Source organism: Triticum aestivum, chromosome 3A (genome assembly GCF_018294505.1).
Source record: "Triticum aestivum cultivar Chinese Spring chromosome 3A, IWGSC CS RefSeq v2.1, whole genome shotgun sequence".
NCBI lineage: Eukaryota > Viridiplantae > Streptophyta > Magnoliopsida > Poales > Poaceae > Triticum > Triticum aestivum.
This window is the reverse complement of record NC_057800.1, coordinates 565,853,982-565,874,404: the sequence shown is the minus strand read 5'-3', so window position 1 is coordinate 565,874,404 and position 20,423 is coordinate 565,853,982.

Here is a 20,423-nt window from a genome sequence, read left to right as displayed (position 1 = left end):
GCACCTCTGAGTTCAGCACACGTTCAGCTCGATGACGTCCCTCGAACTCTTGATCCAGCAGAGGGTCGAGGGAGATTTCCGTTAGCACGACGGCATGGTGACGGTGATGGTGACGTGATCTGCGCAGGGCTTCGCCTAAGCACTATGACGCTATGACCCGAGGAGTAAATTGTGGAGGGAGGCACCACACACGGCTAAGAGAACAATTGATGTGCCTTTGGGGTGAACCCCACCCCTGTATATAAAGGAGGGGAGGAGGAGGCGGCCGGCCTAGAGGGGGCGCGCCAAGGGGGGAGTCCTACTAGGACTCCTAGTCCTAGTAGGATTCGCCCCCCCCCCCCTTTCCATTCTTCACCGGAGGGAAAAGTAAGGAGAGGGAAAGGGGGCACCGCCCCCTCCCCTAGTCCAATTCAGACTGCCACGGGGGGCGCGGCCAGCCCTTGCATCCCTCCTCTCTCTCCACTAAGGCCCATGTAGGCCCATTAATTCCCTCGGGGGGTTTGGTAACCCCTCGGTACTCCAGTAAAATACCTGAATCACTTGGAACCATTCCGATGTCCGAATACTACCTTCAAATATATGAATCTTTACCTCTCGACCATTTTGAGACTCCTCGTCATGTCTGTGATCTCATCCGGGACTTCAAAAAAATCGGTCAACAAAACATATAACTCATAATACAAATCATCATGGAACGTTAAGCGTGCGGACCCTACGGGTTCGAGAACTATGTAGACATGACCGAGACACATCTCCAGTCAATAACCAATAGTGGAACCTAGATGCTCATATTGGTTCCTACATATTCTATGAAGATATTTATCGGTCAAATCCCAATAACAACATACGTTATTCCCTTTGTCATCGGTACGTTACTTGCCCGAGATTCGATCATCGGTATCATCATACCTAGTTCAATCTCGTTATCGGCAAGTCTCTTTACTCGTTCCGTAATACATCATCCCACAACTAACTCATTAGTTACATTTCTTGCAAGGCTTACAATGATGTGCATTACCGAGAGGGCCCAGAGATACCTCTCTGATACTCGGAGTGACAAATCCTAATCTTGATCTATGCCAACCCTACAAACACCTCCGAAGACACCTGTAGATCATCTTATAATCACCCAGTTACGTTGTGACGTTTGATAGCACACAAGGTGTTCCTCCGGTATTTGGGAGTTGCATAATCTCATAGTCAGAGGAATATGTATAAGTCATGAAGAAAGCAATAGCAATAAAACTTAACAATCATTATGCTAAGCTAATGGATGGGTCTTTTCCATCACATCATTCTCTAATGATGTGATCCCGTTCATCAAATGACAACACATGTCTATGGTCAGGAAACTTAACCATCTTTGATTAACGAGGTAGTCAAGTAGAGGCATACTAGGGACAGTCTGTTTTGTCTATGTATTCACACATGTACTAAGTTTCCGGTTAATACAATTCTAGCATGAATAATAAACATTTATCATGATATAAGGAAATATAAATAACAACTTTATTATTGCCTCTAGGGCATATTTCCTTCATATAGGTAGGTATGGTGGACTCATATGGGACAACTTTGGGTTTATGGAAGTGGATGCATGTCACGCCCACGATGCGGCTATATCTCCCATGTGTCGAAGCATGACTTAGAGGCATAACCGCATTGTAAGCAATGTCGCAAGAGGGGTAATCTTTACACATCCCATGTACTGAATAAGGAAAGAGATACATAGTTGGCTTACAATTGCCACTTCACATAATACATGAATATAGCATTACAACATCCAGATACAATCAAGGTCCGACTACGGAACCAAAATAAAAGAAGACCACCCCTAATGCTACAGATCCCTGATCGCCCCAACTGGGCTACACTACTGATCAACTGAAACGAAACAACATAATGAATGAGATCTTCATCGAGCTCCTCCCTGAGCTCGGTTGCGTCACCTGCACGATATCATCGGCACCTGCAAGCTGGTTTTGGAAGTATCTGTGAGTCATGGGGACTCAGCAATCTCACACCCTCGTGATCAAGACTATTTAAGCTTATAGGAAGGGTAAAAAGGTATGAGGTGGAGCTGTAGAAAGCACTAGCATATATGGTGGCTAACATACGCAAATGAGAGCGAGAAGAGAGAGCAAAGCACGTTTGAAAACTAAGATCAAGAAGTGATCCTAGACTACTTACGTTCAAGCATAACTCCAACACCGTGTTCACTTCCCGGACTCCGTCGGAAAGAGACCATCACGGCTACACACGCGGTTGATCCATTTTAATTAAGTTAAGTTTCAAGTTTTCTACAACCGGACATTAACAAATTCCCATCTGCCCATAACCGCGGGCACGGCTTTTGAAAGTTCAAATCCCTGCAGGGGTGTCCCAACTTAGCCCATCACAAGCTCTCACGGTCAACGAAGGATATTCCTTCTCCCAAGACAATCCGATCAGACTCGGAATTCCGGTTACAAGACATCTCGACAATGGTAAACTAAACTAGCAAAGCCACCTGATGCACCGACAATCCCGATAGGAGCTGCACATATCTCGTTCTCAGGGCAACACCGGATGAGACTAGCTACGAGTAAAACCAGCCCTCGAGTTTCCCCGAGGTGGCCCCGCAGGCAGCTCAGTTCGGACCAACACTTAGAGAAGCACTGGCCCGGGGGGGTTAAAATAAAGATGACCCTTGAGTCTGCAGAACCCAAGGGAAGGTGGTAGGTTTGTTAGTGCAAATGGTAAAAACCAAGGTTGGGCCTTGCTGGAGGAGTTTTATTCAAGGCAAATTGTCAAGGGGTTCCCATTATAACCCAACCGTGTAAGGAACGCAAAATCAAGGAACATAACATCGGTATGACGGAAACTAGGGTGGCAAGAGTGGAACAAAACACCAGGCATAAGGCCGAGCCTTCCACCCTTTACCATGTATATAGATGCATTAATTAAATAAGAGATATTATGATATCCCAATAAATATCCATGCTCCAACAAGGAACAAACTCCAATCTTCACCTGCAACTAACAACGCTATAAGAGGGGCTGAGCAAAGCGGTAACATAGCCAAACAACTGTTTGCTAGGACAAGGTGGGTTAGAGACTTGGCTTAGCAATATGGGAGGCATGATAAGCAAGTGGTAGGTATCGTAGCATAGGCATAGCAAAAGAGCGAGCAACTAGCAAGCAAAGATAGAAGTGATTTCGAGGGTATGGTCATCTTGCCTGCAAAGATCTCCGAGAAGACGAAAAGCTTGATCCTCGTAAACGTTCTCAACAGGTCCCTCGATCACGAACTCGTCTCCCGGCTCTACCCAAAGAAAGAACATAGGCAAAGGGGACAACAATCAACCATGGTGCAATGCACAAGCAACATGATGCAAAACATGGCATGATATGCGGGATGCGATATGCGATGCATATGCATGCTTCGGAAAGGAAAGATTGAACCTGGCCTCAACTTGGAAATCCAAGAGTGCCACTGGAAAGAGGAGTTGATTTCGTCGAAATCGATATAAAGATCACCAGAATCGGATGCACGGTTTGGGAATGACAAGCAAAACAAATATGGCACCGGTCTGCGATTAACAGCACGAGACCATCTAAATGCATCAAGAACAACATGCTACAGCACTCTAACATAACAACAAAGCACATGTAAGGGATCGACTCAAAATGCATGACAAAAGATAAACACTATGCTACGGCTAATTCACTCAATAGCAGGTTCAAACAAGCATGGCAAAAGTGCAAAAGATATCAGGTTACAGACTTAGAGAAAATAACATGTCAGGAATTTAACATCAGGAAGAAATGTTTAGAGCAAGATAACAACATGCTACAGGAACATATCATGGCAAAGCAAGGCATGGCATGAAGCTACTCAAAGCATACAACAAAAGTCCCTTACTGACCATAAGCCAAAAGGGATCAGAAAATACAAAGGCATCCATGTGAACATAGCAATTATCGTTAATAGATTCAGAATTAGCAGAAAACTGGAACATGGCAAAACAGATATTAAGTACGCATGTTTACGAGCTCGATGCACTCACCACAAGGCATTGCATGACAAGCTAAGCATACACCCAGCAAGTAGACATGGCATAGAAGCTAAACATGTCAAGAACAACAACATAGCATGCATGGATCAACTACAACAAGCTCGGCAAAAATGATTAACATGTAAACATTCTGCCAGGAACATTTTATAGCAAAAGTAGAGCTCGATTGACTCAAGCTATGGTGCTCCATAATTGCAAACAAAGACATGGATGGAAAGAGCACAACAATATCTACAAAACATCCTTACTGATCATGCTCAATAGAGGCATGGATCACTCTGTAGCAACATGGATACATGGCATAAAAATATTGACAGGGCAAAGACTTAGAATATTTCTAAGTCCCTGAAATCAGCAACATCACGAGAGCTACTCTGCATGCTTGTGCTAGTCACCACAGAGATCACAAAAATACATGGCATACACCCCTGTAAAGATGGCATGGCATACTTCAAAACACATGTAGGGCTCAAGTTCATAGGAGGCACACTTAATCATGCCAAAAATGACAAATGTCCAATTACTGATAAGAATCTGAAACTAATATAAACTAGCACACTTGCAACAGCATTTAGGGCATCAAGATGAACTCAAATGAACATGGTGCAATGGGATGAAATGAAGTACTCGTTGAGACGAACAATTTGATATGCTACACGCCCAAAACGGAGCCACGGATGCAAAGTTATGATGCGATGAAAAATGCAAAAAAAATCAGGATCTGGGACTTGGAGAAATTATACCACTCCAAGAACGGATCTAGGGTTTGCACGGTTTTCAAAGAAGTGGCGGATCTGGCCGGTGCGGGGCTCCGGCAAGGAGAGCGGTGACTCCAGCGATGTGGCAGCGGGGCGGCGCCGGAGGGTGGTCGGGGCCGGGCGGATCCGGCCATGCCTCGCCAGATCCGGCCAGTTTCCGGTGACGGGCGACGCGGGAGACGCGGGGCAGGGCAGCCAGCGAACTCCGGGCGGCGCGAGCGGGCGGCGAGCGGCGCGGCAAAAGATGGCGGCGGCGCACAGTGATCGAGGCGGCAGCGGCGAGGCGCACGGCGGCCGGCGGGCGGCGGGAGGCGAGCCTCAGGCAGAGGAAGATCCCGGGCGCGGGCGGCGGCGCTGGGATGGGCCGGGCCGCGCGGGCCGGTGGCGGGGCTGGAGGAGAGAGAGGGCGGCGGTGGTGACGTGGCACGCCATGGTTGGCTGTGGCGGGCAGCACGGACATGTCCATCGGCGGGGAAGAAATGTCCGGCGGCGCGGAGAGATGGTAGACTAGGGTTTCGTCCACGAATTTTGGAGGGGACCACATATATATAGGTAGAGGGAGCTAGGAGAGTCCAAATGAGGTGCGGTTTTCGGCCACGCGATCGTGATCGAACACCGAGAGGATGGAGGAGGTTTAGGTGGGTTTTGGGCCACTTTGGAGGGGTGCTGGGCTGCAACACACATGAGGCCTTTACGGTCCCTCGGTTAACCGTTGGAGTATCAAACGTAGTCCAAATGGCACGAAACTTGACAGGTGGTCTACCGGTAGTAAACCAAGGCCGCCTGGCTAGTCTTGGTCCAATCCGAGAATGTTTAACACCCACACACGAAAAGAGGTAGAAAGGGACACCGGAGGACATAGGAGCGCCGGAATGCAAAACGGACAACGGGGAAAATGCTCGAAAGCATGATACGGACACGTATGCAAATGAAATGCACATGATGACATGATATGAAATGCATGACACGCAAGCACATGACAAGGCAAAAGCAGCGAATAACTGAAAGACACATGGCGCATCGGTCTCGTGGCGTCACAATGCACAAGCAGTATTCCCACTTAGTACAAGTGAAGGCTAGCAAAATATTGAGGAGCGACCAACTAGAGAGCGACAACAGTCATAAACATGTATTGAGATTAACCAACATTGAGTGCAAACATGAGTAGGATATAGATCACCATGAACATAAATATCGTGGAGGCTATGTTGATTTTGTTTCAACTACATGTGTGAGCATGTGCCAAGTCAAGCCACTTAAATCATTCAAAGGAGGTTACCATCCTATCATACCACATCACAACCATTTTAAATGCATGTTGGCACGCAAGGTAAACCATTATATACCCCTAGCTAATTAAGCATGGCATGAGTGACTGTAATCTCTAATTGTCATTGCAAACATGTTTCATTCATAATTGGCTGAATCAAGAACGATGAACTAATCATATTTACAAAAACAAGATAGGTCGAGTTCATACCAGCTTTTCCCTCATCTCAATCATTTCATCAAATATTGTCATTATTGCCTTTCACTTGCATGACCGAATAGTGTGGATAATAATAATAATAGTGCCTGTGTATTGGACTAAGCTGGAATCTGCAACATTTATTCAAAGGAGAAGACAAGCTAATATGGGCTATTTGTTAGATCAACAATAATGCATATGACAGTCACTCATCATTTTCAACATGGTCTTCTCCACTTGTCAGTGTACTAGAGTAGGGGTACCCTAGTACCCCGAACTTGTGCACGGGCAGTCGCAGCATCCCGCGGCAAGGCTTGCCGGGTGACCGCCAAGACCCTCCGTGGTTCCCTTGAAGACCATTCAAGAACAAAGTACTCAAACCAAGGCCCCGGCAAGAGGAGCTTGCCGGGAAGGCCAACCAAGGCCCCGGCAAGAGGAGCTTGCCGAGAAGGCCAACCCGGGCCCCGGCAAGAGGAGCTTGCCGGGAAGAGACAAGACCCCGGCAAGAGGAGCTTGCCGGGAAGGCCACTCAAGGCATACCAAGAAAGCTTGCCGCGACGCGCCCTGCGTCCCGACAAGGCCCGGTGAGCGACAAGCTCCCAAACACGACAAGACGACGGCCGCGGCAAGGAGCTTGCCGCGGGAAACCCCCACTTCGTGCCCGCGCTCCAGCACACCTGCTAACGTGTCGCTCCAGGACTCTCCCAAGCACACGTGGCAGGAGGCCGTGCAGCTAGGGGTGCGCGGTGGCAAGCGGAGATGAAGAGAAGGCCATCGTGGCAAATGGTGGCGCTCCTAACGGTCACTTTTTGCACTGTTTAGGCAACTCAGACAGGCATTCAATGACCTTGTCCCCTACCGTCAGAGTTAGGTAGGGTGCACTGTATCCACAGTAGCAGTAGCTGCACCTACCGCATCCTTTTCCATTTTTACCCTTCTAGTCTACGTTGCCACCCGTCGGTGACCCCTTGAAAGTATAAAAGGAGGCCCAGGCGCAACATAGAAGGGGTTCGGCCGGTTCGGCTCATTTGAAACATCAGGAACACTCTCATGCTCAGTCTGGCAGCGTCCATCGCTCCTGAGCAAGAACTCAATACACACAAACAAGCAGGAGTAGGGTTTTACGCATTCGTGCGGCCCGAAGCTGGGTAAAACTACTCGCGTGTACTGCCTCGATCCGCTCTTTGTGCGACCTCCGCCTCCCTCCGAACCGAAAGGGGGCCCTGTCCCCATAGGTGTTGGTGGATCAGCCTCCCCGACATCTTTGGCGCGCCAGGTAGGGGGGCATCGAGATTGTGCGAACCCGATCCGGCGTGCACGCGAGCTAAATCCTCATCGTCTTCATCGACATGCCACCGAAGAAGAAGGATTTGGAGGCAGCTGTTCCGTCTGCGTTGCTTTCACCGCCCCCGGAGCAAATGGGTGGTGGAGTGGACGCCGGCGGAAGAATGGGCGTCGACGAGGGAGCCCTCAGTGCGGCCAAGTCCAAGGACAAGGCGGCACAGACCTTGGCGTCCATGCGTGCACCGCGCCCCTCACAGGAGGCGCGGGACCAGCAGCGTCATGGCGTTCGCAGCGCCATAGGTCCGCTAGGCCAAGATCAAGCTGGTGGTTCTCGTGGCGCTCAAGACCAACATGCACGTCAACATGCTGGCTCGAGCGAAGTACGGTCGCCTGGACGGGGCACTGCTCCTTCTAACGTGGTTAGGAGTCCGAGCACGCCCCACTCCTCGCACCGTACACCTCCGCCGCCCACCACTCCAGCAGAAGCCTTGGCGCGAGCTCAACTGCTCCTAGACTATCCTCCGACGGCGGACAAGACCGACGAATGGAGGGCCACTATCCAGAGCCTCATCGGCTTCGCCAACGGCGACACTGCGCGGCAACCAAGCACCTCGCTGCCGCGGCAGGACAGCCGGACGCGAGCCGATGGCAACAAGACCGGGGGAGGTGCGACTTCCATGCACTCTCCACTACGAAGGCCGAAATCGCCGACTCACCGGGTCCACCCCGACAGCGGCTCCACCGCGTCGTCGGACCCACGAGCTCGTCGCGACCAGCGCCAAGTTCTCCATGAACGACAACAAGAAGACGCTCGAACCCGCATCGAGCGCCGAAGAGAAGCGCGACGTCAATCCGACAAGCGCGCTGGGCCCTCTGTTGACATGCATGCGCCAGGGGAACCAGGCGATCTGCCGTACGCGGTAGGTTGTCCTGCGTTCACCCGTGAGCTGCGGCAAGTCCAGTGGCCCAGCACAAAGAATTTCAAACCAGACGTACCAGAGAAGTACGACGGCAAGACGCATCCGTCGGAGTTTCTCAGCATCTACACCATCGCGGTGCAGGCTGCCGGGGGACGGGACGACAAGATCCTTGCCAACTACTTCCCGCTGGTACTCAAGCCCAACGTCAGGTCCTGGCTCATGCACTTGCCGGACAATTCCATCTCCTCTTGGGCAGATTTATGCCATCAGTTTGTCGGCGCCTTTACAGGCGGCCACAAGCCACATGGCCAAGAGAGCGATCTTCATCTGCTCGCCCAGAAGGAAGGAGAACCACTGCGCAAGTACGTTCAGAGATTCAGCCGTGTACAGCACAACATCCCAGACGTCCACCCCGCCGCAATCATCAGCGCGTTCCATCAGAACGTGCGAAACCGAAGGATGAGGGAGGAGATGGCGATGTGTAAGATCAGAGACGTCAGCGAGCTTTACGCCCTGGCCGACAAGTGTGCACGCGCTGAAGAGGGGAGGAGGCTCCCCGGAGAGGATACAGGAGCAGGAGGATCTGACAGTGAGGATGCCGCCCCGGCAAAGAAAGGCCGGCGACGGAACAACAGAAGGAAAAAGGGCAAGGAAGTGCTAGCTGTCGAGCAGACCGGCAACGGAGGTGGCGCCAAGGAAGCTAAAGCTGGTGGCTCCGGCAAGGAGGCCCAGCCTGTGGCGGCCGCCGACAAGCAGGACGGCTCCGGCAAGCAATATTGTAAGATTCACCGCACCAAGGGTCACGATCTCCAGAACTGCAAGAAAGTCAAACTGCTTGTTGAGCAACAGAAAGCTGAGTACAAGCGGCGCGACAAGGAGAAGGCCCAGGAAGGTGCTGGTGGATCCGGCAAGTAACGTCCCGGCCGAGGAGGACGCCGCGGCAAGGCCAAGCAACGGCAAGGAGACAGACCTCCCCGCGGCCGCGACAAGGATGAAGATGACGACGACGATGAAGACATGGATGATGACGAGGCTGATGAGCAGGAATTTCAGAAAGCTACAAAGGTCCTGTGCATTGACGGTGGTGCTTCTCTGCATACTTCGCACCGCCAACTCAAGCAGTGGATGCGGGAGGTTAATGCAGCGGAACCATCCGTAGAGTCACGCAAGCCTCTGAAATGGTCCAGCACGCCTATCATCTTCGACATTGAGGATCACCCTGATCGCGTAACTGTGGTCGGGTGCTTGCCGATGTTGGTTTCACCAACTATCCGCAACCTCAAGGTCACGAAGATGCTAGTTGACGGCGGGGCCGGCTTGAACCTGATATCCTCCGCGGTCCTTCAGAAACTCCAGATCCCTGACAGCGAGCTCGAGGAGACCGGCACATTCCAAGGAATCAACCCGGGAAGGAGCAAGCCGAAGGGGAAGATCACGCTGCCGGTCACATTTGGCAGCAAGATGAACTTAAGAACTGAGAGGGTCACATTTGACGTTGCCGATTTTTCATTGCCCTACAATGGGATCCTTGGCCGTCTAGCGCTCGCCAAGTTTATGGCAGCCTCTCACTATGCATACAACATACTCAAGATGCCAGGCCCGATAAGTGTCATCTCTATCCCCAGCGACAAGAAGGATGCCCTTAACTGCGCCGACAAGATCTACCGGGAAGCAGCAGCCGCAGCTGATCGCAACACACTTGCCGCTGAAGCTCCCGGAGGGAAGAAGAAGACAAAGTCCGGCAAGAGCTCTGATGCCCACTCCGGCAAGCGCACCTCTTCGGAGTGCTGCGTTACCGTCGAGGACGCACCATCGAGCTCCGCCGACAAGTGCAAGAAGACGATGGCAGCTCCACCCGAGACCAAGAAGGTGTCCGCCAAGAAGGACGGCCCTGGTGGTACTTTCACCATCAGTGCCACACTTGACCCCAAATAGGAAAGCGCGCTCATTGCTTTCCTGCGGGCGAATGTCGACGTGTTTGCATGGCAACCGTCTGATATCCCCGGTGTTCCCAGGAAAGTAATCGAGCACCACCTTGCCGTCTGTCCCATGCGCGGCCCGTCAAGCAGAGAGTCAGGAAGCAAGCAGTGGAGCGCCAAGAGTTCATTGCAGAAGAGATCAGGAAATTGGAAGCAGCAGGACTTGTCAGAGGAGTGCTCCATCCCACGTGGTTGGCCAATCCTGTAGTCGTGCGCAAGGCGAACGGGAAATGGAGGCTTTGTATAGACTTCACTGATGTCAATAAAGCTTGTCCCAAAGATCCATTTCCCTTGCCGCGCATTGACCAGATTGTTGACTCCACAGCTGGATGTGATTTGCTTTCATTTCTTGATGCATACTCAGGATACCATCAAATCTTCATGGCAGAAGAGGATGAGGAAAAAACCGCATTTATCACCCCTTGCGGCACATACTGTTTTGTACGGATGCCCTTTGGGTTGAAGAATGCTGGTTCAACATTTGCAAGGGTAGTCCATGTCGCTTTTGAGCCACAGATACACAGAAATGTGGAAGCCTACATGGATGATATAGTGGTCAAGAGCAAGGACAAGGCTACCCTGATCCAAGATTTAGAAGAAACTTTTGCAAATCTGCGCAGGATCAACCTCAAGCTCAACCCCGAGAAGTGCGTGTTTGGAGTCCCTTCCGGCAAGCTTCTCGGGTTCTTTGTGTCTCAGCGGGGAATTGAAGCCAACCCCGACAAGATCAAGGCCATCGAGCAGATTGAAGCACCGAAGCGCGTCAAGGATGTGCGAAGGCTTGCCGGTTGCGTGGCTGCTCTCAGCAGGTTTATCTCTAAGTCTGCTGAGCGCGCCCTGCCATTTTTCAAAATATTGAAAAAGGCAGGTCCAATGAAATGGACTCCGGAAGCGGAGGCCGCGCTGCAGGACTTGAAGAGATACCTGTCCTCCACTCCAATACTTGTCGCACCTAAGCCACAAGAGAAGTTGCTGCTGTACCTAGCGGCAACCAATCAAGTGGTTAGTGCTGCGTTAGTAGCGGAGAGGGAGGCGGATGATGAGCCAGCAACCGCGACAAGTGAATCCAGCGACAAGCAGGGGGCTTCTCCGACAAGCTCTGGCCCCGACAAAGTTGAGTCTGCGCAGGCATGCAAGGAGGTGCAGAAGAAGATGGTGCAGCGCCCAGTTTACTTTGTCAGCTCCCTTCTCCAGGGGGCTAGGTCGAGGTACTCTGGTGTGCAGAAATTGCTTTTCGGCCTTCTCATGGCCTCGAGAAAGCTGCGCCATTACTTCCAGGCACACGAGATCACAGTTGTCACTCGCTTTCCGCTGAAGAGGATACTGCAGAATCCAGAAGCAACAGGCAGGATTGTCGAGTGGGCTTTGGAACTGTCAAGCTTTGGCCTCAAGTTTGAGAGCACTGCAACGATCCAAAGCAGGGCATTGGCAGAGTTCATAGCAGAGTGGACGCCAACCCCAGACGAAGAAATTCCAGAGACGAGCATCCCCGTCAAGGAGACAAGCAAGGAGTGGCTGATGTACTTTGATGGTGCCTTCTCGCTGCAAGGCGCCGGTGCTGGCGTGCTGCTTATCGCACCCACCGGAGAGCACCTCAAGTACGTAGTCCAGATGCACTTTCCCAAGGAGCAAGCAACGAACAATACTGCAGAGTATGAGGGTTTGCTTGCCGGCCTCAGAATCGCAGCCGACCTTGGGATCAAGAAACTCATTGTAAGGGGTGACTCGCAGCTTGTCGTCCGCCAAGTGAACAAGAACTACCAGAGTCCATTGATGGAAGCTTATGTTGATGAAGTGAGAAAGCTAGAAGAACACTTTGACGGCCTGCAAATGGAGCACGTTCCGCGAGCTCAGAATGACATTGCTGACGGCCTGTCAAAGTGCGCAGCACTAAAGTTACCTGTGGAACCAGGGATTTTTGTGCTCAAGCTGACTCAACCATCCGTAACACCGTCGACTGGACAGAGAAAGAAGAGGAAGTTGGTTTCTGGTGACTACTTTCCGGCAGAGCTTCCCGAAGCCGCCGCCAAGAAGGTCCCCAAGATCGACGCCAAGAGTGCTGAGGAGCAGTCTGCTCCGGCGAACCTCTTGGTTTGTACCGTTGAAGCAAACGCTCCCGACAAGTTTTGCTCCGGCAAGCTTGCCGGGGAATATCACGCTCCGGCCGAACCGCAGGTTCTTGCCGTTGAAGCGGATGTTCCCGCAGCAACAGATACGCCTTTAGTCCTTGTTGTCGAGCCACAAGCTCCAGCATGGGCGCAGCAGATTGTCCGTTTCCTTCAGACAGGAGAGCTTCCCGAAGAGCAAGAAGAAGCTGAAAGAGTAGCCCGGCAGTCAAGTATGTACAAGTTTGTCGACAACACACTGTACAGAATAAGACTCAACGGTGTGAAATTGAAGTGCATTCGCCGGGAAGATGGACAACAGCTGTTGGCAGAGATACATGGAGGCATATGTGGTCACCACATTGGCGCAAGAGCACTTGCCGGCAAAGCATTCCGACAAGGCTTCTTCTGGCCGACAGCCCTCCAGGATGCAACTGCACAAGTAACCAAGTGTGAAGCGTGCCAGTTCCATTCCAAACAGATACACCAGCCAGCTCAAGCTCTCCAGACGATCCCTTTATCCTGGCCATTTTCGGTCTGGGGGCTCGACATCCTCGGCCCCTTCCCCGAGCTGTCGGGGGCTTTGAGTTCTTGTACGTTGCAATCGACAAGTTCACAAAGTGGCCGGAAGTGGAACCAGTGAGGAAGGTGACAGCACAGTCAGCAGTCAAGTTCTTCAGGTCGATTGTTTGCCGTTTCGGGATCCCTAACAGGATCATCACCGACAACGGCACGCAATTTACGAGCCGCACCTTCATGCAGTACGTCCAAGATCTTGGCGCCAAGGTCTGCTTCGCTTCTGTTGCTCATCCGAGAAGCAACGGTCAAGCGGAGAGGGCAAATGCTGAAGTGCTGCGAGGCCTCAAGACCAGAACTTTCGACAGGCTGCACAAGTGCGGAAGAAACTGGATCGAGGAGCTGCCGGTGGTTCTTTGGTCGATCAGGACGACGCCAAATCGAGCCACTGGCCAGACACCCTTTGCTCTAGTCTATGGAGCAGAGGCAGTTCTCCCCACGGAACTCGTTTACGGGTCGCCTCGAGTGCTCGCTTATGATGAGCTCGAGCAAGAGCAGCTGCGACAAGATGACGCGCTGCTCCTTGAGGAAGACCGTCTCCAGGCTGCTGTGCGAGCCGCTCGCTACCAGCAAGCTTTGCGTCGCTACCATAGCCGCAAAGTTAAAGCCAGGAGCTTCGAGGAAGGCGACCTTGTTCTTCGGCGTGTTCAGTCCGCCAAGAATTCCAACAAGTTGACGCCGAAGTGGGAAGGCCCTTATCGGGTGAAACGAGTCACTAGGCCCGGCGCTGTCCGCCTTGAGACCGAAGATGGCATTCCGGTGAGCAACTCCTGGAACATTGAACATCTTCGTAAGTTTTACCCGTAGGGCGCGGTTGCCGGAAGCTTTTCCGGCAACCACCTTTTGTACAAGTCTTGCCGCTGTTGCATGTAATCCTTTGTACAAAGCCGGGCGCAGACCCCGTGCACCAGTAAAGTTCATGTGCCCCGCACATCTTGTCAGTTTTTTTATGCTATAATCCTTTTTCGCATATGTTATCTGACACTTTGTGCAGCACCAGATCCCGATAAGCAATAGCGAGCCCAAGGCTCCATATCATTACTTTATTTCTCTGTTTCTTTCTCAAAAGAAGGAAGGTTCCCTCGCCCACAAGGTTTACCGGGGGGAGAAGGAGAAGATAATGGTGTGGACCAAGCCGTTCAAGAAAGTTTCTCCTTGCCGGGAAGCAGGCGACAGAAAAGCTAAGTTGCTAAAGCTTGAGCAATCAGTTTTTTAAGTTTTTGAGTTATTTTCCTTGAACGACCGTGCTTTATATGGAAAACCTGTGCGCGGAGGAACCAACTCGTAGCTAGTTGCGCCTTTACTTTGTTTCGAGTCCGCTCAACAACTTAAGTGAGCTGCTAGCGCCCTTACTTTGCTTCGAGTCCGCTCAGCAACTTAAGTGAGCCGCTAGCGCCCTTACTTTGTTTCGAGTCCGCTCAACAATTTAAGTGAGCTGCAACTAGTTGCGACAAGGTTGCTTGTCGGTAGCGACCCCGCCAGCAGGCAGCTGAAGTTCCGCACTCGGCGCTCGCGGCAAGGGTGCCTGCGCCGGCAAGTTTCCCTAGAAAGCGTAGGGCAGAACCATACAAAGCCAAGATTCGAGTAAAGGAAGTAACACAGCAATTTTTTGCCTAAGATAGAGTTATATTACAAAAATAACTTGTCGCGCCTCTAATAAAGTGTTCCCATGACATGACTGGCAGCGACAAGAAAAGAAGAAAACGGACGGCCTAATCTACGCGACCGCCGTCAAGTGTCCGTCCTTTTGCTTCCCTTTCGTTCGCAGGGCTCGCATATCCTGGCCAGACTGCTTGAGGACGAAAAGGAGAAGAAGGGCGCGCCGGCACCTGGGCCCCGGCAAGCTAGTATCGCTGGGGGCTGCGAGTGCCAAGAATCGTCCACGGCAAACCAGAGTTGCCGGGGGCTGCAATATCAGATAAGTCTTTCATCCCTCATCATGCATCCTCTTATGGACTGGGGAGTGCGAAACCGCGTTTCTTCCCGAAAACTGCCGTGCTCCCTCAACTCTAGGCCCTGGGGCTCATTCCCGGGGCCAAGTTTGGTCATAGTCGCGGCAGCAAAGGGATGAAACGAGGAGACCGCACCCACCTCGTTCCCGTCTCCGCCAAAGGCGTGAGAAAGGTCGAGCGGCGTGGGAAGGCGGCAGGGCTTGTTGCCGGGAGATGAAATGTCTGTCTGAGGGATACCAAGGATTTGCTCCTTGGCGTGGGTTCAACTCGCGAGACAAATAACCCGGCAAGCATCCCCTTTTCATTAAAAAACATCCCACTCAGGTACAGTCCATAGAGGATGAAAAACATGAAAGAGAGGATTACAAGTTTTAGATACAGCTAAGGCCCGAAGGCTTACAAATTAAAAAGATAAGATGCCCGTAATCTCTTTCCTGTCCCTCTCTTCAGGAGGCAGGTCAAGGAGGCGAAAAGGGCAAAAGGAGCGCCTAGGCGAGCTACGGGTGCCAGAAGACACCAAGAGAACATCCCGGGGGCCGTCCGAAGGCTGGACGGCGATGGCGGCGCTGGAAGCGGGGCTCGAAGACGAGGCGGCAGGACGTCAGCACGCTGTCGAGGGCACCACACCCTCGTACTCCGACCTGACGGCCTTGTCGCCAGCCCTCTTCCCCTTCCGCAGCCTCCCTACGCCAGCCGCCCAAGGAGACGACCCCGGGGAGTTCAAGGAGCCGGCGACACGGATGATGGGGTCGCCGGTGCCGCGCGAAGCGGCGCCCGGCGCCTAGTCGGATCCGCCACCCCGCCGCCCCGCCCGCCTCTTCCCCGTGCGCCTCGACCTCGTCCTCGACCTCGTCCGCGACCTCGCCCCCTCCCTCTTCCCCTTATGACTGGCTCTGCCACCACGGGCGCGGGAGAGGGAGAGACGCGCTGTCTGGCGGCGACCCTCGCCGCCACCGATGAAGGGCCTGGGTTCCCTTTCTCTATGGCGAATGAGAGAAAGGGGAACAGAAGATGAAGAAAGGAGGAGATGAGAGAGTGCGGGTTTCTGTGCTCCCCTCCCGCTCTTTATAAAGGAGCGAGGTGGGGGCTCGGCCGCCCCGCTCAGCGAATCAAGGCACGGGAAGAGCAGGGAGTCGAGGCCAACCCGCTGCCTCTGCTCGCGACGGCCCAGTTTCCCACTTCCACCGTCCGCGACCCCAAGCGCATGGGAGCCGCATGGCGGAGATGCAGAACCAAGGCGAAGGATGAGGCGGCCTCGCTCCGCCCCGTGATCGCGGGGAGTGGACGTCCCAAAAACCGCGCACCGGCCCCGTCCAGTAAATGCACCACGCCCCCACGCCTACCTCCGTTTAGGGAGGAGGGCGTGAACCGTCCCCGTCATCGTGGCCTGACACATGCTCGAGGGGCTTAGCCCCGCGCACGCCGCCCGCGTCACCCACGACGCCGCGTTTGACGCGTGCCGTTCTGGGCGTGCGCGGTGGGAGCGGAGAGATATGCGGTGTGACCTAGGCCGCGCGTGCCCGTGCACTGTTTTGGGCCTGGCCCAACAGCGCTCGGCACCGTGTATGGCCCAGGCCCGGGGGCTCCTGTCGGTGTACTAGAGTAGGGGTACCCTAGTACCCCGAACTTGTGCACGGGCAGTCGCAGCATCCTGCGGCAAGGCTTGCCGGGTGACTGCCAAGACCCTCCGTGGTTCCCTTGAAGACCATTCAAGAACAAAGTACTCAAACCAAGGCCCCGGCAAGAGGAGCTTGCCGGTAAGGCCAACCAAGGCCCCGGCAAGAGGAGCTTGCCGGGAAGGCCAACCCGGGCCCCGGCAAGAGGAGCTTGCCGGGAAGAGATAAGACCCCGGCAAGAGGAGCTTGCCGGGAAGGCCACTCAAGGCATACCAAGAAAGCTTGCCGCGACGCGCCCTGCGTCCCGGCAAGGCCCGGTGAGAGACAAGCTCCCAAACACGACAAGACGACGGCCGCGGCAAGGAGCTTGCCGCGGGAAACCCCCACTTCGTGCCCGCGCTCCAGCGCACCTGCTAACGTGTCGCTCCAGGACTCTCCTAAGCACACGTGGCAGGAGGCCGTGCAGCTAGGGGTGCGCGGTGGCAAGCAGAGATGAAGAGAAGGCCATCGTGGCAAACGGTGGCGCTCCTAACGGTCACTTTTTGCACTGTTTAGGCAACTCAGACAGGCATTCAATGACCTTGTCCCCTGCCGTCAGAGTTAGGTAGGGTGCACTGTATCCACAGTAGCGGTAGCTGCACCTACCGCATCCTTTTCCATTTTTACCCTTCTAGTCTACGTTGCCACCTGTCGGTGACCCCTTGAAAGTATAAAAGGAGGCCCAGGCGCAACGTAGAAGGGGTTCGGCCGGTTCGGCTCATTCGAAACATCAGGAACACTCTCACGCTCAGTATGGCAGCATCCATCGCTCCTGAGCAAGAACTCAATACACACAAACAAGCAGCAGTAGGGTTTTACGCATCCGTGCGGCCCGAAGCTGGGTAAAACTGCTCGCGTGTACTGCCTCGATCCGTTCTTTGTGCGACCTCCACCTCCCTCCGAACCGAAAGGGGGCCCTGTCCCCATAGGTGTTGGTGGATCAGCCTCCCCGACACCACTCGACCCAAAGAAAGGAAAAAGAATTTCAAATAAACACACTGAAATGTTTTTGGAGTTTTTGTTTTTCTGAAAAAATAAAAAGTAAGAATGAGAAAAACTATTTACATGGGAAAGCTCCCAACAAGCAAAAGAAGAACGGGACATCTTTTTGGGTTTTCTTTTATACTACTACTAAATAAATATGGAAATGAAACTAAAAAGAAACTACAACTAATTTTTTTGGATTTTCTCAAAGTTTTTCAAACACACGAGAAGAAAGCGGGAAAAGGTAAATAAACTACCATGGATGATACAACGAAAAATTATGAACACCGACAACTAGACTGAGTGTGTGAATATAAATGTAATGTCGGTGAGAAATATGTACTCCCCCAAGGTTAGGTGTTTCGCCTAAGTTGGTCTAGGCCCACGACTGGCCTGGCGGATATCCAAAGTTGTAGTCGGGGTTGTACTGAGATGCGGCAGCTACTGCCTGAAGGGCTGCAGCATGGAGGCGAGCGGCCTCCACCTCTCTCTCATACTCGTTCGCCTCCTCTCTGGTTATAAATTATCTCCCTCTGACCTGAAAGTTAAAGAAGGCAGTAGCAGGAAGAGTAATATGGACAACACATTGTCGGTCAAAGATTAATCGGTAGAGGAGGGACTGTTCATTCCTCACAAGAGACTAATAGCGTACTAAAGCATTATAATCAAGAAAATCAGGTGGTAACTCATTGTCATTCTCCCTTATGGGTACCTCAAGATAATTAGCTAAACGGGTGGCATAAATTCCACCAAAGAGATCTCCATCTTTACCATTAAGGTGTAACCTCCTCGCAAAAATAGCCCTAAATTATATCGCTTATCACCCAACACTACACACTTGAGGACACTAAGATCAGATGCACAAAGGTGGCTATGATCATGTTTACCATTAATGCATTTACCTATGAAGAGAGCAAAAAAATGTACTGCAGGAAATTGAATGCTCCCCATGGAGGCTTGTGTGATATTTCTAGTTTCTCCTACAGTGATGCTAGCAAGGAAATCATTGTATTCAGTTTTGCAAGTCTCACTAAGAATGCCCCATTGTGGGATTTTGCATTCATCACTAAAATCTTCTAGGTCCATGGTATAAGATTTATCATAAAGATCAAACAGGACAGTATGAGTATTGAGTTGGGATGTAAATTTAAATCTTCGCACAAATGAATCAGTGAGGTGATAGTATTGCTGGCACTTATCTAACACTAAGTCCTCCAGGCCAGCATTTTGTACGTATGCATCAAATTCATCTTTGAAACCTGCATGAACCATGAATTCATCCAACGGCCATTCACAAGGCCGCACTTGAGCATCCCTTGGTGGTTCAAGGTCTGGTTCACGTATCACGAGCCTCGGTGCTTGCTTCCTCAAGGAAACACCTTGGTACATTTTCCTAAACATTTTTCTTCCTCTGAAAAATTTCTGAAATTTTTAGTGACTCAAAATAAAAGTGAACAAAACTCAACAAAATTGATAGCAACTACTCCTACAAGTGTCTAGAGGCTATATCATGCATCAAAAACTACTTTAGACCATCTAAATTTGACATGCAAGCTCAAGAACAAGGTCACCACAGCAGCAAAAATTTGCAATAAATAAATCACTAGAACAAAAACTAATTGGACCATTTGTAACGCCCTCAATGCGGCTATATCTCCCACGTGTCGAAGCACGACTTAGAGGCATAACCGCATTGAAAGCAATGTCACAAGTGAGGTAATCTTCACACAACCCATGTAATACATAAGGGAAAGAGATACATAGTTGGCTTACAATCGCCACTTCACACAATTACATGATTAAAGCATTACATCAACCAAATACACTCAAGGTCCGACTATGGAACCAAAATAAAAGAAGACTACCCCAAATGCTACACAGATCCCCGATCGACCCCAACTGAGCTCCACTACTGATCAACTAGAACGAAACAACACAAAGGGCAGGATCTTCATCGAGCTCCTCCTTGAGCTTGGTTGCGTCATCTGCACGGTAACCTCGACACCTGCAAGCTGGTTTTGGAAGTATCTATGAGTCACGGGGACTCAGCAATCTCACACCCTCGCGATCAAGACTGTTTAAGCTTATGGATAAGGTAAAGGTATGATGTGGAGCTGCAGCAAGCGACTAGCATATTAGGTGTCTAACATACGCAAATGAGAGCGAGAAGAGAAGGCAAAGCGCAATCGAGAAACTATGATCAAGAAGTGATCCTAGAACAACCTACATCAAACATAACTCCAACACCGTGTTCACTTCCCGGACTCCGCCGGAAAGAGACCATCACGGTTACACACGCGGTTGATGTGTTTTAATTAAGATCAACTTCAGGTTTTCTACAACCGGACATTAACAAATTCCCATCTGCCCATAACTTCGGGCACGGCTTTCGAAAGTTCAAATCCCTGCAGGGGAGTCCCAACTTAGCCCATGACAAGCTCTCACGGTCAACGAAGGATATTCCTTCTAGCGGGAAGACCCGATCAGACTCGGAATCCCGGTTAGAGCATTACTAGTAGAACCCTCAAACCCTCGAACCCTCACTAGCGTTTTAAGGGTCCAAAAATGATCCTTTTGTGCACTTTTACGGGTCGAAAAACATGGGCAAAGATTAGAACCCTCAAACCCAACCCTTATAACGGAATATTCCCCATGAACGACGTTGTCGTTGCGCACGGGAGGTC